This window comes from Penaeus chinensis, chromosome 19 (assembly GCF_019202785.1).
Source record: "Penaeus chinensis breed Huanghai No. 1 chromosome 19, ASM1920278v2, whole genome shotgun sequence".
Classification (NCBI taxonomy): domain Eukaryota; kingdom Metazoa; phylum Arthropoda; class Malacostraca; order Decapoda; family Penaeidae; genus Penaeus; species Penaeus chinensis.
The window spans coordinates 11,052,890-11,060,389 of record NC_061837.1 but is presented as its reverse complement, the minus strand read 5'-3'; positions in this window follow the sequence as shown (position 1 = coordinate 11,060,389).

Below are 7,500 nucleotides of genomic sequence, written 5' to 3'. Positions count from 1 at the left end.
GGGCCCTTTTTCTGTTTAAATTTAAGGTCCAATAAGTTCAATTTTTCCGGGTGGGGCGGGTTGGGGAAATTTGTAATAAAAAAAAAATTTTAAATTAACCCCAAGAATCCCCCGAAGGTTTTTTGTAACCTGCTTTAATTTTTCCACCGCGAAAAAATTTGGAAAATTTAAATCCTTTTTTTTGGTTTTTTGTGACCAAATAATTTGCTCGTTTACCCCCCCCCCACGGGAACGGGGGCCTTGTAATAAAAATAAATTTGTTAACCGGAAAACTTTTGGGGGACCCAAAGGTTTTAGGTTTTTAACCAAATAGGGGCCCTTTGGGGCGATTATTCTTCCCCCTGTATGGATGTTTTGGAAAAAATTTTTTTTTTTTATAAAATATTTTTGTTGAAAAGGGTATGGGGCCCCCCCTGGGGCGGGGGGATTTCCTTTAGTATTAATTTTCCCCGAAAAGGGTTTTAATTTGGGCTTAGGGATAAAAATTTTGGTTTTTATTTTTTTTTTCCCCCAGTGTTTTTTGGGGAAATCTTTTCCCTTAAATTTTGTACTTATTTTGGGATTTATTTTTGTTTTTTTGCAAAAAAAAATTTTTAAAAGGGTTAAGGGGGAAAAAAATTTAATTTTTGAAAAAACCGGGGGAAACTTGGGTTTTTGGAACCCAATTTTTGGGTTTAAATTTTGTTTTTTTTTAAAAAGGGGGTTTTTATACCTGTTTAAGTTTTTTAAAAAAAAAAAAATCCACGAAAAATTTACAAAGGAGGGTTTAAACCCGGGGGGATCTCCCTTGGGGATTGAAAGGAAAAAAAAAAAAGCTAAATTTTTCCCAAAAAAATTTTTGTTAGTTTTGGGGGGTTTCAAGGGCTTTAAAAAAAATTGGCCGGGAAGGGGGGGGGAAGGGGGTGGGCCCAAACGCGTTGTTTATTGTTTTAGAAAATTAAAAAAGTGGGGGGGGCCCGTAAACCCTCCCCCCCCCCCCTTTTCCCGCCCCCCCCCCCCCCCTTGCCCCCCCTCCCTTCCCTTTTTAAAAATTTTTCTTTTCCCCCCTCTACTCTTTTTTTCCCTGCTAGGGGAAGGGGTCTTAAAAAAGAAAACCCGGGGAAAAATTGGGGGCCTGTTTTTTGCCCCCCTTTTGGGTTTGGCCCCCCCCCGCTCTGGGGGGCCCGGGGATTGGGGGCTGGGGCCTTGCATGAGGGGGCACGGGGGTTGACCTGGGTTTTGTTTTGACTTTTTATTTGGGGAAAGGGGCATTTTTTTTTGGGGCCTTTTCTTTTGCTGGGGGCCTGGGGGTTTTAATTTTCAGTCATTGGCATGTGTGGGGCCTTTCCCTTTTTTTCGAAAGGGTTTAAAAAATTGGCCCTTTCCCTTTTCCCTGACCTTGGGATGATTGGGGTTTTGGGGGGGACCCTGTTTTTTAAAGGCCCTTCCCTTAAAAGATTTTCCTTTAATTTATTTATTGGGGCCCCCGGGGGCCCCCCGGTTGGGCCCATGGCTTGGGGGTAAAAAGCTCGACTGCAAAAAAATGTTTACCTGAATGAAAAACCCCATGTTTTAAAGTTCAAAAAGGGAAAACCCGTAAACCCTTTCAATACTTCCTTTTTTTTTTTGCCGGGGGAAATGAAATTGAAACCCGTTTTTCGGGCTTCATTGGGGCCTAACCCCAAAAAGAACCCCCGGGGAAGGGGAAAAAAACCAAAGGTTAAAAATTTTTTTTTTTTTTTTTTTTTTTTGGGGACCCCTTTTGGCCCCCAAAACCCCCAAAACCAAAGGGGGCCCCTAGCAAAACCCCCCACTTAAAACGGAGGGGAAAGCCCAAAAAAAAATTTCCAAACTGGGAAGTTGGGGAAATTTGCGCCAGGGGGTAAAGGGCCCCCATGTGACTTTTTTAACCCCCTTTAATTTTTTTGCCCAAACCCTTTTGGGGGGGGGGGGCGGGGCGGAAAATGAAAAAATCCCCCCCCCCCCCTCCCTCCTTTTTCCCCCCCTCTTAAACCCCCCTTTTCCTTTTTGCCTTTTCTCCCCCTTTTTCCTTCCCCTTTTTTTCCTTCCTTTTATCCCTCCCCAACCCCACTTTTTCCCCTTTTTTCCCACTTTCCCTTCCCCCCCTCTCCCTCCCCCCTTTTTTCCCCCCCAACCCCCCCCCCCCTCCCCCAAAACCCCAAAACCCCTTTTTTCCCCTCCAAAAAAAAATGATGACGGGGGGGGGGGCAAATTTTTTTAAATTTTTTAAACTTTTTAAAAAACCCAAAAAAAGGCCGGGTTTGGTTTTGAAACCCAAATTTTTTTGTAAATATGCTTTTTGTAAAAAATTAAACAGGGTGGCCCTTTTAAATTGGGGAAAAAAAGGGGAAAGGGCATGGGAAAAAAAAAACAAAAAAACAAAAAAAAAAAGGAAGAAAAAGAGGGGGGGGAAAGGGTTTTGGGGAAAAGGGGGAGAGGAAGGGGGGGAGAAGGGGGAAAAGGGAGAGGGGCAGGGGGGCCCATTGGTCAGTTTTTTTGGTTGGAATTTTTTTTTATTTTGCAACTTTAAAATAGCCCCGGGAAAAACATTTTTCTAAAAACATCAGGTAGACTGTTACGGGGTGGGCTTTTTGATTTTTTTCTAAACCCTTGGGTTTTTGACTTGTTAACAATAAAAAACTTTAAAATTGTTTTATTTTTTTCTTGCTTTTTTTTAATTGTATTTTTTTTTTTGTGTTTTTTCCCCTTTGGGGTTCTATTTTTTTTTTTAAATTTTTCTTTTTTTTTTTTTTATTGTAAATTTTGATTTTTTTTTTCTTAAAAAATTTAAAATTTGGGGATGTTATTTATGCATTGGTCTATAAATTTTTTTTGTTTTTTTGTGAAACCAAAAACTGTATATAAAAACCCAAACGGTTTATGGGGCGGGGGGTTTAATTTTTGGTTTTAATAAAAAAAAATTTTTTTTTCCCCATCGATGAATTTTTTTTTTGGGAAAATTTAAACAATAATTTCTTTTCCCCGAAAAAACCCCTTTTTTCGGGGAAAAAGGGGGTTTTGTTTAAAAAAGTTATTATTTTGATTTTTAAACATAAAGCAAATTAAAAAAATTTTTGATAAAAAGGCCCCCAAAAGGGGCAATTAATGGTTTAAATTTTTGGGGGGTCAAAAAAAAAAAGTTAGAATTTTTCAAAAAAAAAAGAAAAAAGAAAAAAAGATCAGTTGGGTCAGGGGTGTTTTTTAAAATAAAAAGGGGGCATTTAAAAAAAAGTGGAAATAAAAAAAATTTTATTGGATCCCTGAAATACCAAATTTTTTCATAAAAGGGGGGGGGGCCTGTTTATAATTTAATAAAAATGATTAAAATTTTTTAAAAATTTAAAAATTTTACAAAAAGGGGGGGAATGGTAATGAGGTTCCTTTTAATTTTTTTTTACAAAAACATCATTTTTAAAATGTTTTTGATTATTTCAAAGGAAGGAATTAAAATTGATAAATAAAAAAATTTTTGATTATGGGCAAAAAATTTAATTTATACAAAAAAAAATGGGTTAAAGGTGAAAATTTTTAAAAATGGGGCAAAATTTTTCAGGGGGGCCAAAAAAACCAAAAAAAACAAAAAACTTAAAAAAAAAAAAAATTTTTGGGGCCCCCCCCCCTTTTCCCCTTTCCCCCAAAAAAAGGAAAATGAATTTTAAATTTTTTACAAATTTCCTTTTTTTGAAACCCCCAATTTTTTTTTAAAGGGGGGCTTTTCCCCTTTTAAACATCTTTGGGGTTTCATTATTTCTTTTTTTTTCGGGGCCCTTTGAGATGAAGGGGGGTCGCCCCTTTTAAAAATGGGGGCACTGGGGTTTTTAAAAACCCCGGACTCTAAGTTAAAAACCCAAAAAACCCAAAAAGGAAAAAATCCAAAAAAGCTTAAAAAAACCCCCCCGGGGAAAAAAAGCAAAAAACCAAATTTAAGGCCCCAAAGGGGAAAAAAAACCGCATTTTACCTTGGGTTTTAGGGGGGCCTCTTCCTAAAAAACGGTTCCGGGAAGGGGGTAACCCCTTATGGGGAAAACATTTTGGGGGAAAAAAAAAAACCCCCGGCCCAGGCCCCTTTATCTCTCGGGTTTTTTTTTTTTTTTTATGTTTTCCTTCTACATTTTTTTTTCCCCACCTCTCGCTCTCCCTTCCCACTCCCTCCTCTCTCCTTCTCATCCGTGGGTTATTTTACCCCTGTGATTAAAACAAATGAACCTGACCAAAGACGGCGGCCGCCCGAAACCACACACACGCATACAATGCTCCTTTTGACTGGATAATACTTCGACTACTGATGGAGACGGATCACCTATCGTCCTCCTCAGCATTTGTACTCTGGCTTCGTGGCTCTTGCGGCGTCCCTTCGCACCTCCTTCGTCGTGGGGGGGAAGGAAGGGGGAAGTGGGATAGATGGAGATTGAGGGAAGAGGGATAGATGGAGATTGAGGGAAGAGGGAGAGATAGAGATTGAGGGAAGAGGGATAGATGGAGATTGAGGGAAGAGGGAGAGATAGAGATTGAGGGAAGAGGGATAGATGGAGATTGAGGGAAGAGGGATAGATGGAGATTGAGGGAAGAGGGAGAGATAGAGATTGAGGGAAGAGGGATAGATGGAGATTGAGGGAAGAGGGAGAGATAGAGATTGAGGGAAGAGGGATAGATGGAGATTGAGGGAAGAGGGATAGATGGAGGTTGAGGGAAGAGGGATAGATGGAGATTGAGGGAAGAGGGAGAGATAGAGATTGAGGGAAGAGGGATAGATGGAGATTGAGGGAAGAGGGAGAGATAGAGATTGAGGGAAGAGGGATAGATGGAGATTGAGGGAAGAGGGATAGATGGAGATTGAGGGAAGAGGGATAGATGGAGGTTGAGGGAAGAGGGATAGATGGAGATTGAGGGAAGAGGGAGAGATAGAGATTGAGGGAAGAGGGATAGATGGAGATTGAGGGAAGAGGGATAGATGGAGGTTGAGGGAAGAGGGATAGATGGAGATTGAGGGAAGAGGGATAGATGTAGATTGAGGGGAGAGGGATGGGTTATGTTCAAGGGAAGAGGGATAGGTGGGAATTAAGAGAAGAGAGGTGCATGATGGATAGGGGGAGAGGGATAGATGGGGATTAAGAGAAGAGGGATGGGTGATGATTCAGGTTAGAGGGATAGATGGAGATTAAGAGAAGAAGGATGGGTGATGATTCAGGTTAGAGGGATAGATGGAGATTGTGGGAAGAGGGATGATGGAGATTGAGGAAGAGGGATAGATGAGATTGAGGGAAGAGGGAATAGATGGAGATTGAGGAAGAGGGATAGATGTAGATTGAGGGAAGAGGATAGATGGAGATTGAGGAAGAGGGATAGATGTAGATTGAGGGAAGAGGGAGAGATAGAGATTGAGGGAAGAGGGAATAGATGGAGATTAAGGAAGAGGGATAGATGAGATTGAGGGAAGAGGGATAGATGGAGATTAAGGAAGAGGGATAGATGGAGATTGAGGGAAGAGGGAATAGATGGAGATTGAGGGAAGAGGGAATAGATGGAGATTGAGGGAAGAGGGATAGATGGAGATGAGGGAAGAGGGAGAGATAGAGATTGAGGAAGAGGGAGAGATAGAGATTGAGGGAAGAGGGATAGATGTAGATTGAGGGAAGAGGATAGATGGAGATTAAGGGAAGAGGGATAGATGGAGATTGAGGAAGAGGGAGAGATAGAGATTGAGGAAGAGGGATAGATGGAGATTAAGGGAAGAGGGATAGATGGAGATTAAGGAAGAGGGATAGATGGAGATTAAGAGAAGAAGGATGGGTGATGATTCAGGTTAGAGGGATAGATGGAGATTAAGGAAGAGGGATAGATGGAGATTAAGAGAAGAAGGATGGGTGATGATTCAGGTTAGAGGGATAGATGGAGATTGAGGGAAGAGGGATAGATGTAGATTGAGGGAAGAGGATAGATGGAGATTGAGGGAAGAGGGATTAGATGGAGATTGAGGAAGAGGGATAGATGGAGGTTGAGGGAAGAGGGATAGATGTAGATTGAGGGAAGAGGATAGATGGAGATTGAGGGAAGAGGGATGATGGAGATTGAGGGAAGAGGGATAGATGTAGATTGAGGGAAGAGGATAGATGGAGATTGAGGGAAGAGGGAGAGATAGAGATTGAGGAAGAGGGAGAGATAGAGATTGAGGAAGAGGGAGAGATAGAGATTGAGGGAAGAGGGAATAGATGGAGATTGAGGGAGAGGGATAGATGGAGATTAAGGAAGAGGGATAGATGTAGATTGAGGGAAGAGGGATAGATGTAGATTGAGGGAAGAGGGATAGATGTAGATTGAGGGAAGAGGGATAGATGTAGATTGAGGGAAGAGGGATAGATGTAGATTGAGGGAAGAGGATAGATGGAGATTGAGGAAGAGGGATAGATGTAGATTGAGGGAAGAGGATAGATGGAGATTGAGGGAGAGGGATAGGTGGAGATTGAGGGAAGAGGGATGATGGAGATTGAGGAAGAGGGAGAGATAGAGATTGAGGGAAGAGGGATAGATGTAGATTGAGGGAAGAGGGAATAGATGGAGATTGAGGGAAGAGGGAATAGATGGAGATTGAGGGAAGAGGGATAGATGGAGGTTGAGGGAAGAGGGAATAGATGGAGATTGAGGAAGAGGGATAGATGGAGGTTGAGGGAAGAGGGAGAGATAGAGATTGAGGAAGAGGGATAGATGGAGATTGAGGGAAGGGGATAGATGGAGATGAGGGAAGAGGGATAGATGTAGATTGAGGGAAGAGGATAGATGGAGATTGAGGAAGAGGGATAGATGTAGATTGAGGGAAGAGGATAGATGGAGATTAAGGAAGAGGGATAGATGGAGATTAAGGAAGAGGGATAGATGGAGATTAAGGAAGAGGGATAGATGTAGATTGAGGGAAGAGGATAGATGGAGATTAAGGAAGAGGGATAGATGTAGATTGAGGGAAGAGGATAGATGGAGATTGAGGAAGAGGGATAGATGTAGATTGAGGGAAGAGGATAGATGGAGATTAAGGAAGAGGGATAGATGTAGATTGAGGGAAGAGGGAGAGATAGAGATTGAGGAAGAGGGAGAGATAGAGATTGAGGAAGAGGGATAGATGTAGATTGAGGGAAGAGGATAGATGGAGATTAAGGAAGAGGGATAGATGTAGATTGAGGGAAGAGGATAGATGGAGATTAAGGAAGAGGGATAGATGTAGATTGAGGGAGAGGGATAGGTGGAGATTGAGGGAGAGGGATAGATGGAGGTTGAGGGAAGAGGGATGATGGAGATTGAGGGAGAGGGATAGATGGAGGTTGAGGGAAGAGGGATAGATGGAGGTTGAGGGAAGAGGGATGATGGAGATTGAGGGAGAGGGATAGATGGAGATTAAGAGAAGAAGGATGGGTGATGATTCAGGTTAGAGGGATAGATGGAGATTGAGGGAAGAGGGATTAGATGGAGATTGAGGGAAGAGGGATAGATGGAGATTAAGAGAAGAAGGAT